Source organism: Gossypium hirsutum, chromosome D05 (genome assembly GCF_007990345.1).
Source record: "Gossypium hirsutum isolate 1008001.06 chromosome D05, Gossypium_hirsutum_v2.1, whole genome shotgun sequence".
In the NCBI taxonomy this organism is placed as follows: domain Eukaryota; kingdom Viridiplantae; phylum Streptophyta; class Magnoliopsida; order Malvales; family Malvaceae; genus Gossypium; species Gossypium hirsutum.
The window spans coordinates 52,443,547-52,456,506 of record NC_053441.1 but is presented as its reverse complement, the minus strand read 5'-3'; positions in this window follow the sequence as shown (position 1 = coordinate 52,456,506).

The following is a 12,960-nucleotide window of genomic DNA, read 5'->3' as shown; positions in this document are numbered from 1 at the left end:
GGGGGAAAATAAAAGGTTTTGAGGATTTTTGGGAGTAAAATTTTGAGAAAAAAATTAATGGGAGAGTAAAATTTTGGTGGGAAATGGATTTTGGGTAGATTGGGGGGTTGGGAGGGGAGGGGAGGGGAGTAAAAGTTTTAGGGGGAAGTGGGAAAGAGAAAAAGTTTTGAGGGAAAAATAAAAAGGTTTGGGAATTTAGGGTAAAAATGTAAAATATTATAGTTTGATATTCGAATTATTCGAATTATTCGAGTTATTCGAATTCGAAAACTCAACTTGATTCGAACTCGAAATTCGAAAAAAAATTCGAGTTGATTCGAATAACTCGATTCGTTTAACTCGAAATTCGAATTTTTTTTTATTTTTTCGAGTCGAATCGAGTTTTGCTCACCCCTACTTGTTAATGTGGTAGCTATATTTAAAATATAAGTTTTTAAATATACATACAATAAAATTGAAAAAAATATTTTTTTTAAATACATTGACACAAAGTACTTTCAAACATTTTTAGTATCTGGGTAATCTCTAAAGACACATAAAATATCTTCAATATCATGATGGCACACTGGGCAAGGCATACTTTGTCCAATACCCTTTCGTACCCGTTCTTAGTTAGTAAGCAATTTTTGTTTGTAAATGAGCCATAAGAAGAAGCGAACGCGATGCAATCCTTGATACTTCAAGACGGCTTTCCACTTAGTATCTTTTGCATCCCATGTATCTGCTTTTAAAGTTTTAACAATTTAATGTAAAATACCTTTAATATTGTTAATATTATCTGACAAAATATGTTATGCCCTTTCCACTCAATTGTTCAATCTTGTGTAATTTTGGAAATTAGTGGCAATATTTTTCCATCAACAATTACGCTTCAGAATTGCATATCCTTGTTGCAGTCTCTTTATCATGATAAAAGCATCTCTTTCAGTCTAGACTTGAGTGAAAACCATGTCTCGGGCTAACTCCTATTTTAAACTTGCAAGAGCTTCAATGGTAAAGTAATGTGCAACATCAATTAGAAACAATATCACAAAATATGTTATAATGATGCAAAGTTTAACTTTCCAAAAACGTCATTGAATGTTGAAATAATTTTGAGATTTGCAACTTCTATTAAAATTAATTTAAAAATCAAATAGAATATATATATTAATTGAGAGTATTTTATTATTTGAAAATTTCACAAGGGAAATTGGAATTCTGCAAATTTGATTTAGTTTGTGGAATGTCAAACCTATTGTCACATATATTATGCATAAAAATAATGGTAAAAAACAAACCAAATACATGTAATTGCTTAGTAATAATTTTCAATTTCTATAAAAACGAAAATAATTGAGTTATTAGAATCAAAACATCAATGAACATATTGGAGTGGAGTGGAAGTAAGTATATGATAGGCATCGAAACCACCAAATATAAATTCTTACGACAAAATAACAGTAAATTGAAATATAGAGTAGTAGCGTCGAATCCTGGAAAGTAGGCAATAAATGTATTAATCCTGACTTTAACTCGAACAGTGTTTTGCCCACCGGATAACTTATGCATAGCGGTTGTTGTTCATCTGGTGCAGCTGCAAGTTGGCGTATAGTTTGATCTGCCATGTCGTCTGAATCTTCAGATTAGTAAATATCTTCGGTGTAAGATCCTTCTTCAAAATCAGGTTGTGGTTGTTTACCGCGCCAAATAGCTTCTCTTCGAAGTGTTCGAGTCAACTTTTCTATTTCCGGTTCAAATGCTAGAGTCCCCGATTCTGACATAGTCATAAAGAAAACAAACAAAAATTAGAAAATTTCACCAATCCCCGACAACAAAGCCAAATTTTGATGGGCGTCGAAACCACCAAATATAAATTCGTATGATAAAATAACAGTAAATTGAAATATAGAGTAGTAGGGTCAAATCCACAGGGGCTGGTTGTCTAATTTCGCCTTTTCTCATGACCAGATTCGTTGTCACAGTAATAGACATGCCCACGACCAATGCGTTGCAATGCTAAAAAATAAAAATGAGGATTTTAAATTGACTAAGATAATAAAATAAGGAAATACGAAAAATAAAATAAAATAAAAATAGATTCGAAAATGTAAAAATAAATTTAAGAAAATAAAATAAATGAATAAATAAAATATTTTTTAAGCTTAGCCTTAGCCTCGGTGTACTCTAATCTTGAATCGATCCTTGAAATAGATTTTCCCTCCCAAGCGATAAGCTGGTTATAGTAATCGAGGATCCCTCAAACCGCTAATTCTTCCTCTCGTAGTCGATCCCTGTATCATCTGCAAATCAACACTTGTCAAATTTCCAACCACGTGGCACGTACTCGTAATTTAAGATTTTGACAGCCTTGCGATTTGAAAAGCCCAACTCGAATTAACGGCATCAACCGTGTGGGTCGTTTAAATCCAATTACTATCTCCCTTGACGGAATTCAACTAGCTTTTTCCAATTGAACATGCCAATTTGTTCGCGGGATTTTGAATGCAGCACCACCGACTCAACTTTCCAACTATACGCCAAACGATTCCAACCCAATGCGCGCTTTTTGAATTGAAATCGAATTAAATTTAAGGGACGAATTTGTACTATCTCATATATCAGAAAGATAGCGAATACCGAATTGCAAAGTATTTAGTGCAGGTTCATATCTCACGATTTCTTTGTCAAAGTGATAACCAGGCTAAGACTAAAAATAGTTTAGTTAATCATGAAAAAAATCATGCTTTGAAAGTGATTTTATGGAATTGTGAAAGGTGGAAAGGGAAAGGGTCTTGAAAGGAATTAAACCAAAAAGCTAAAAGTTAAAGAAAAAATTTGAAAGAATAGAATATGGGTGACGCAAGAAGGGAGAAAAAAAGAAAAAAAAAGTTTTATTAAATGCGAAATGCAAAGTGTGTTCAATTGGTTGTAGTTACTAGGTATTTATACACACTTTTAGTGCTAAAATTTTGCTAGATTTTTCCTAAATATTATCACTAATTAATTCTTAATATTATCACTAAATAATTCAAAATTTAACAATCAAATTTAAACTAGAAATTAAACTAATTACAAAGTTGTAACAATATAAAAATTAATTCAATCTTTATCCAGCCACTTAAAAAAATCTTCAACCCTTCAATCTTTATCCAATCATTTTTGAATCTTCAATCTTTCAATCAAGCTCTCCTCTTTGCTTTTTGTTCCAATTTAGCCTTTTTTTGTAAGAGTTTGAATTCAGTACACCAACTTCATTCCTGATAAGAAAAATCTAAATTTAATAGCATTTTATTTGATAATTAGCCCAAAATAAATATATTAAAAATATGAATTTATCTTACTATCAGTATACCTCAAGTACTTGAATGCATTAGTGGGTGAATTTGTAGTTAATTTACTAAAAATAACAAAAATGATATAAAATTAATATGTAAAACTAAATTAAATTATTTAAAAACAATTAAGCAAAATAACCCCTCCCATTATTTTGGTGTTTATATATAATAACAAATTTAATTTACAATATTGACTCATTTATTTAATTTGACCCCTATCTTTTTTATTGGAAGTAAATTGAAAAAAAATTTAATTTAATAAGGCCTTAGTAACAAATAAAAAAATCAATTAACCCTTTGTAAATGTAAAAAAATATTAAAAATCATAAAAAAATTTATTAAAAATAAAAATAATAACCCAAAAAAAATTGCCCCTTACTCTTTTATTAAGTTGGTATTATTTTTTAAAAAAATATATAAATTATAAATTTTTATATCTTTTTTAATAATTTTTTAATAATTTTTATGATTTTTTTTAAAAAAAATTGAAAATTTAAAAGGGCTTTATTGATTTTTTTAAATTTGTTAATAAAACCTTTTTGACCCTTTAGCCTTATTAGTTTTAAAATTTTCTATTTTAAAGTGGAGCCAAATTGAAAAATACACAAAGGTTAAGGGATAAATTTGTTATTATACCTTATATATAAATACCAAAACAAACATTTAATGTTGTAATTTTAACAGAGGGGCTAATTTGCCATTTTTTCAGTAGAAAAACTAAAATGCAATATAAGGTTTTGTCAAAATTAAATATGTTTATTATCAATTTCTATATCCAAATCTCATACAAATAAATAAATAATAGTGAAAGATGAAATTAATAATAATAGAAAACAAAGTAAGGAAATATGGTATACATGGATGAGTTGTCCAACATACCAACCTAGCTAACAACATTTCCAAGTTTACCATTTGGCATCCAAAATCAAAGTTGAAACATTGGCTCACTCTTCCTCCTATGCTAATGCATAAGGTCGTACTTTGTATTCCTATAAACCCAAAATTATTTAAGACTTTCCATAAACATTGAGCTTTAAAAATAGTGACAGATCATGGAATATCAACAATAACATGTCACGTTTAAGTTTGCTATTTTCATAAGTTATGATGGGATGGGATGGGATGGAAGAAAATAGTAATACTAAATGAGGAGCAGGGTGTGATGCATGCACATGAAGTTGCCATCTGACTTTGACCCTACCGTCTCTCCATTAAAAACATAATTTAATTTAAGCCTTAATTTCTCTTGGAAACCACTTTCTGACAATGAGCCATTAATTATTATTATAAGCTTTTAGAGAAAGGAGGAGGCAAAATGTAATGGGATGTTGGCTTTGAAAGGCGTGATGTTCTACGTTCTAATTAATGGATCAAAATTAAGAGAAAATAAAAAATAAATTCAATGAACCTAAATGAGTCCATTCATTTCACTTAACACTGACATAACAACTATTTTAACTATATCTAATCCAATTTAAATTAAATTTATTCAACTTCAATAAAAATAGGCTAATCTTTAGTATATTCATAGTTATTTTAGGTTTCAACATTTTATCTTACATATTTTTAATATTTTATCATATTTTTATAGGACACCTACACTCGTCACACTGCTTGCATGGGCAAAGTCATAAATTTTTATTAGGAAAGTCGAAATTAAATTGTAATTTTCACGATAGTAAAAATGTAATTTCATCATTTGAATACTCTATATTTTTATAAATTTTAAAAGATTAAATAAAATTTATATCATTTTTAGGGGGTCCAAAGTACAATTTTATTTTTATTGATTTAAAATTTTAAAAAGCTTAAATAATTTTTTTTCTATTTTAGAGGAGGCTTCCTAAATACGTCCCTACCTACATGTAGAGTAGAAGACTATTATCTTGAGATTTGATGTAAAATATACTTATCTATGTACAAACACATTTATTTTAGGTTCGAACAAAATCATATTTAATCATTTAATATCTATTTATTAGGCAAATTTTAAATAAAAAATTATAATTTTATTATTTATCATGTACTTTTTATTTATTTTTTAATTTGAATTGCAAAATAATATTTTTTAAATAATTTAAGTACTATAAAATTAAGTTCTAATTAATTTATTGTTTACCTCGAGTAAAATTAAGAGTGTGTTTGATAAATTATTAATTTTTAATTTTTAATATTTTATTTGTGTTTAATAATCATTTTAATTTTTTACTTCATATAAATTTTTCAACAAAAAAAGTGTTGAATAAGATAAGTAAGTATGTAACTACTTATCACTTAATGTAGAAAATATTAAGTTGATTTTATTTTAAATTTTGAAATAAATAATTTTTTTTAAATTGTGGTATTTAAATTACCATATTTATATTTTATCCAAAACTATCCAAAATAATATAAAATGTTATATTAATAAGATTAAAATTAAAAAAATATTTTTTTAAAAATTAATATTTGTTTTTTTTCAAATACCATAATTATATTTCATACTTATATTCATTAATTTACCAAATAATTTTCTAATATAAATTCAGTAGTTATAAAATTTAACAGTAAAAATTTAGCACTTACTTTTTCAACACTTAAATTTCCAGTTTATCAAACATACCCTAAATATATTAAATTTATATATAATTCAATTATATATTAATCTTTAGATGGAACTAAGTTATTTTTATTTAAAATTAAATCATTAACATTATTTAGGACGTTTTAATTGAAAACAAATTGATTAAAGTTCAAAAGCTATGAAATAAAAGAAAATTAGAATGAATTAATTAATCTCAAAGTTAATATATATTTGAATTAAAATAAAGTTTAAAATATTTAAGATATATTTACATTAAAATTATTAAAAAAATAAAGGTTTATATGTTAAGAAAACTCTTAAAAATGAAAAAAAAATCAAGTAAGTTAATGTATTAAATTTGCATCTAATTAAGTTTTCGTGTTAGCAGTTTCTATTATTTACTTTTAAAATAAATTGATGGACCAATCAGATGGTGACATGTCACAAATTTTGGTTTAATCTAATATTTTTCCCATAAAAATTATTAAAAATCAAAAAAGTTATCAAAAATATATAAAATTTATTAAATATTAAAAATATTTAAAAAGTGAAAATTGATATAAAATTATAAATATAATAAAAGTATTATTAAATATTATAAATATTATAAAAATCTAATAAATTATAAAAAAAATATAAAATTACTAAAACATATTTAAAATTTTATAAAAACAAATTGAAATTCTATAAAAATCATAAAAAAGTATTAAAATTGACATAAACTTATAAAAATTATAAAAAAAATATAAACACTTGAATTGGACTAAATTAGTCAATTGGATCGGTTAGACCAAAATTGGCAAAGGTATCGATCCGGAGAAAGCCATTAGACCGATTGACCAGGAAACTAGACAATTGAATCAATTTTTTAATACATTTTTTTTATTTTTAATACTTTATTTAATTGAACTGGATAGATTTGTTGAAGTGGCAAACTAGTAGATTGATTGGTTTGACCACTAGTCTGGTTTTAAAAACCTTGGCTTGAATATTTTATTCTCTAATAGTTAAATAATGAAATTTTGGTTTGTTAAAAATATTTAAAAAAAAGTAGTTCAACTGTCCAATTCCCAGGTCAATCAGTCAAGTTTTTATGATTTTTTTAGTTTTTTAGGAGTTTATATCAATTTTAATTTTTTTTTCATTTTTTAGAATTCTAATACGTTTTTTAATTTTAAATATTTTAAATAAGACTTTTTAATTTTATATATTTTTATAATTTATTAGATTTTCATATTTTTATAATATTTATAAGTTTATATCAATTTTAATATTTTTATGATATTTTTAATATTTTATGAGAAAATATTGGATTAAACTAGAAGCTGACACATGTTAGCTAATTGGTCCATCAATTTATTTTAGCGGTCAAAGTGGTGAATGACGAAAACTGTTAACGGATAGGCTTAATTGATTATTTTAGTTAACGATAAAGGCTTAATTAGGTACAAATTTAATACAAGAACTTTTTTTATTATTTTCTTAAAGAATTTTTTGAATTATAAGCTAAAAAGAAATAAAGAGTAAGAGAGAGGACAAATAGAAATTATATTATCATTCATGACAATTTTTTTTAAAAAATTTATATATATTAAATGAAATATATATATTATGTTTGGGATATGTTTGTATTAGAATATGATGTGACTTTTAATTTAATTTAATAATAATTAAAATAATTTTATAACTAATTAGATTTTATTATTTTTAACTAAAAATTATTAAGATGATGAATGTAAAAAAATAATAAGCAATTAAGAAAGGATAAATTTATATTTTTATTAAAAAGAAAGTAAATAAATACACATTGGGTTAGTGTACTTGTGTATCAAATATGAGTTGGATAAATGAGTGTTTTTCAAACCATTTGCAGTAAATAATTAAGATTAAAATTTAGAAATCAATAGAAAGAGAAGCTAGTCAAAAACTTTGATTCATCCATTTAATATATTCTTTCATAAATTTGTTATAGAGAGCAAGCGCAAATAATTGTATACTGGTTAGGCTGCTTTACCTCGTATTATTGGGTAGTTATGGCTTAAATCACGGGTCCTTCAAATGAAATTTATACACAAGTCAATGGTGGATTTAAGATTGAAAAATTTTGCTCAAGATTTGGGCAAGAATCCAAAAAAGATTATTTGGTTGAACAAATATTTATGTCGTTCATTACTACTACAAAATTTACGAGTTTTGATCATTAAACGAGACATACTCACCAATCTTGGAAGAAAAGGAATTAATGCTAACAATGATGTAATCAACAACGGGTAGGAAAAATGAGTCGAACAGAAATTGATTTTGGATTCGAGATGCAAAAATAATTTCAGTAATGGAGAGAAAATATTTCGCAAAAAAGAATATTGGAAAGATAAGAGAGAAGAAATAGGGAAAAAGAGAGCAAAATTTTAGCTTAATTTGGAAAAGAAAGCTATAGTTCAATTGCTATTAGGAAAAGGGAATGGTGTGGCCCAATCTTGAGAATGCAGGGAGGAGTGCCCATTGGGCTACTACCCATTTCTTGATAAATTTTTAATTCCATTAATATTTGTTTTAGAGTAGTTTCCATCTTTGCTGACATTAAATGGAAGGATATGATAGAGGAGTGGTTTGAACCTTAGACATTTATGGAGTGCACTAACTACATAACCATCAAGCCTCATTCAATACTTGATTAATTGTTTTGATTAGTCCCATGTATTTTGGGGTGTGACATTTCACTCTTCAATTTTTATTATTTCATCTCTAAAAAATCAATGTAAACAAATTTGCTATATTATAAATCAATTAAATAATAATATTTTAAATTCTAAAACAAATCATCCATATGTTGTAACCACTAAGTAATATTTTTACTTTGGTAGAGTTATATTTAAGTAATTTTCAATATGTTGTTTTAATTAATATTATTAATAAAAAATTATAATTTTTAGTTTAAATATTATATTAATATTTTATCATATTTTTTTGGAAAATAATGGATATTTTAGAACTTTGAGGCATATTATTTTATTTATAAAATTGAAGGTTTGAATAATAAATTATGGATTTATATTCTATATAATATGCTTAAAATTGTTGAGTGATGAATGATAAATTGATACTCAAATTAAACAATAGTTATGTCTCTTGATGAACAGTTGTACCTTTTGAACAATTGTATCTCTTGGTGAACAGATTCATTGCTTTTGGTTTAATATTACATATTTTCATTCATTTTGTATGTTCACTTATATCTATTAACTTTTCAACAAAACTCTTCATGAATTGGTCAAAATCTCTTCATCATTTCCTCTCCTCTATATAAAGCCAAGTTAGGAGACTTCTAAAATACATCATCAAAAACCATCAATATTAAAAATTCCTTCTAAATTCATTCCTCCTGGTGATAGAGAAAGGCAAGATTGTGTTTGATTGATCATTGTTATTTTGCTACTACTATGATCGTTTGTTGTTGTAATATCTTGGGAGACAGACGTCCAACATTACTCAAAGCACCGAGGAGAGGTCAAATTTATCTTAAGGAAACTGTTCATACAGGCGTCAACAAAATTCTTCTTCTAATTTTCAACTCTGCCCGATTATAGGTATTTTGTTGTGTTACTACTACTGCATTGTATTGGATTATTATTGTTACTAACATATTATTACTACATACGATATTATATTTTCTTACATTCTTAAGACAAATTATTTGTTGTAGTTTTAATCTAAGGTGTACAAATAACCATCGTAACTTATATAGGTTGGTTTATACTTCTGTTTCAGATTTTAATTTATTTACAGATTCTGATTCTTCATTCTGAATATAGAAAAATGTCTCATACGTCAAATAACTCATCCAATTCAAAGGCCGAGGTGATTGTTGCTGCTACTTGAAAGTATGGGGATGTCTTGCAAAGGTAATGGTTCTTTTACCGAAGCAAATGAAAATAGGCCCTAAACTGGTGGATTGTAATTTCATTGGTTATACACGCCATAGCAATGCATATCGGCTTCTTGTGCATGAATCAAAGAATCTTAAAATTCACAAGAATACGATATTGGAGTCTAAAAATGCCTCATTCTTTGAAAATATATTCCCTTGTAAGACTAGGGAAGTTGGGTTAAATTCAAAAAAATGAACTTCAGAGACTATTGATAGTCAAGACATTCAACAAGAGGTTGAAGTCGAGGGAGAGCCAAGAAGAAGTAAAAAAGAAAGGGTGGAAAAGTCATTTGGATCGGATTTTCTAACCTATATGCTAGAGACTAAACCTCAAACTTATAGTGAAGCTAAACGCTCAACTGAAAGCACTTTTTGGAAAGATGCTATCAAGAGTGAAATTGATTCTATCATGAAAAATCATACGTGGGAATTAGTGGATCTACCTCAGAGAATTAAACCACTAAATTCTAAATGGATTTTCAAACGAAAAATAAAAGCAGATGCAACAATTGATAAGTACAAGGCTAGATTGGTTATAAAAGGTTATAGACAAAAGGAATACCTTGATTCTTTGATACATTTTCTCCTGTATCAAGAATAACTTATATAAGGATGATACTTGCTATTGCCGCTTTGCAGAATCTAGAAGTTCATCAAATGGATGTTAAGACAAATTTCATAAATGAAGATCTTGATGAGGAGATTTACATGGAACAACCTAAGGGTAATGTAGTCCAGGGCAAGAAAGAAAAGTTTGTAGATTGGTGAAGTATTTGTATAGACTTAAGCAAGAACCAAAACAGTGGCATGAAAATTTTGACAGTGTTATGATATCAAATGGATTTAAAATTAATGAGTGTGACAAATACGTGTATGTTAAAACCACTATTGATGGATATGTAATTCTATGTTTATATGTAGACGACATACTCATTGTTGGAAGTAACAATGAAATGGTAAAACATACCAAAAACTTGTTAAATTTAAGATTTGACATGAAAGATATGGGACTTGCCGATATGATTTTTGGCATCCAAATCAAAAGGTCATCTAAAGGTCTTGTATTGACTCAATCACACTACATAGACAAGATTCTTGAGAAATTTGGCAAGGATGATTTTGGTGTAGCCAGAACTTTGATAGATATAAGTCAACATCTGTCCAAAAAAAGGTGAAAGTGTTGACCAAGTGGAATATGCAAGAGTCATAGGTAGTCTAATGTACCTCATGAGTTGCACTAGACCTGATATTGCTTTCACTGTAAGCAGTTTAAGCAGATTTACAAGCAATCTAGGGGAGAATAATTGTCAAAGTAAATATACTTTCACAAGAGAATGTTCAATGGTTGATGCTTACCTATCCTATGCAAATATTGAACGTAGAATCTATCACCTCTTTGAGTCTCGTTGACCCATCAATTTCATTCATGTGGGGGATTGTTGGAAAATAATGGATATTTTGGAACTTTGAGGCATATTATTTTATTGATAAAATTGAAGGTTTGAATAATAAATTATGGATTTAGTCAATATAATATGCTCAAAACTGATAAGTGATGAATGATAAAGTGATGCTCAAATTAAACAATAGTTCTGTCTTTTGATGAACAGTTGTATCTTTTGAATAATTGTATCTATTGGTGAACATATCCATTGCTTTTGGTTTAATATTGCATCTTTTCATTCATTGTGTCTGTTCACTTATATCTATTAACTTTTCAACAAAACTCTTCATGAATCGGTTTAAATATCTTCATTCATTTCCTCTCCTCTATATAAAGCCAAGTTACGAGACTTCCAAAATACATCATCAAAAACCATCAATATAAAAAATTCCTTCTAAATTCATTCCTCCTAGTGATAGAGAAAGGCAAGATTGTGTTAGATTGATCACTGTTATTGTGCTACTACTGTGATCGTTTGTAGTTATATCTTGGGAGACATACGTCCAACGTTACTCAAAGCACTGATGAGAGGTCGAATATGTTATAAGGAAACTATTCATACAGGCCTGAACAAAATTCTTATTCTAATTTTTAACTTTGTCTAATTACAAGTATTTTATTCTGTTACTGCTACCACATTGTATTGCATTATTATTGTTACTACATATTAATACTACATACGATGTTATATTTTCTTATATATTTATTGAGAAAAACATGAAAATAGAAGAATATACATGCATGATTAGATTATATGCGTTATACTTCTAATATCCATAATAATAAAATATTAAATGATTTATGAAAATATTTCACTACACCAAAATAGGGATATAGTGGCGCTTTTAGCGGCGTTTGGACAAAAAATGCCACTAAAAATCGAGCATTAGCGGCATTTTACGAAAAACGCCGCAAAATATCGAGCATTAGCGGCGTTACATAAAAAACGCCACGAAAACCAAGCATTAGCGGCGTTTTACAAAAAGCGCCGCAATAGAGTAACACAGAACGACGCCGTTTTCATATATTTGGGAACATTAGCGGCGGTTTTGCCCAAGCGCCGCTAATACTCCGTTCTTCAACGGCGTTTGGCGTTAAGTGTCGGTAAAGTACCGGTATTTTAGCCGCGTTTTTGTGTCTGCGCCACTAATGGTCTTATCTTTAGCGGCGTTTTTTTTATGCGCCGCAAATAATCCGATCTATAGCGGCGTTTTTTATAAACCGCCGCTGATGCTCCGCTCTAAAGCGGCGTTTATGGAGAATCGCCGCTAATGTTCCGGTCTATAGCGGCGTTTGGCGTTTGTGTAACAGCGCCGGTAATTCTTAGGTCTATAGCGACGTTTGTGTAAAAACGCCGCTAATTAGAAAATCTAAAATATTATTTCATTCTTTTATATATTCTCAATTAATGTTTGAATTATATTATTATATTATAAGTTATATATTATGAAACATATATATATTAATATTGTGTTAGTTACGTACGTACATTTGTTTGTTAGTTTAAAAATAGAGCATATATTGGGATCTAAATTAAAATTGTTATACATTATATTAATTTGAATAATTTCAGTAAGTTATAAATTATAATGTGGGTTATATTTAAATTATACATACTGCATAAAATTGAAATAATTTTATAAATTCATATTAATGTATCAATTTAAAATAATGTCATAACAATTATCAAAATAAAAAATCTACTAAA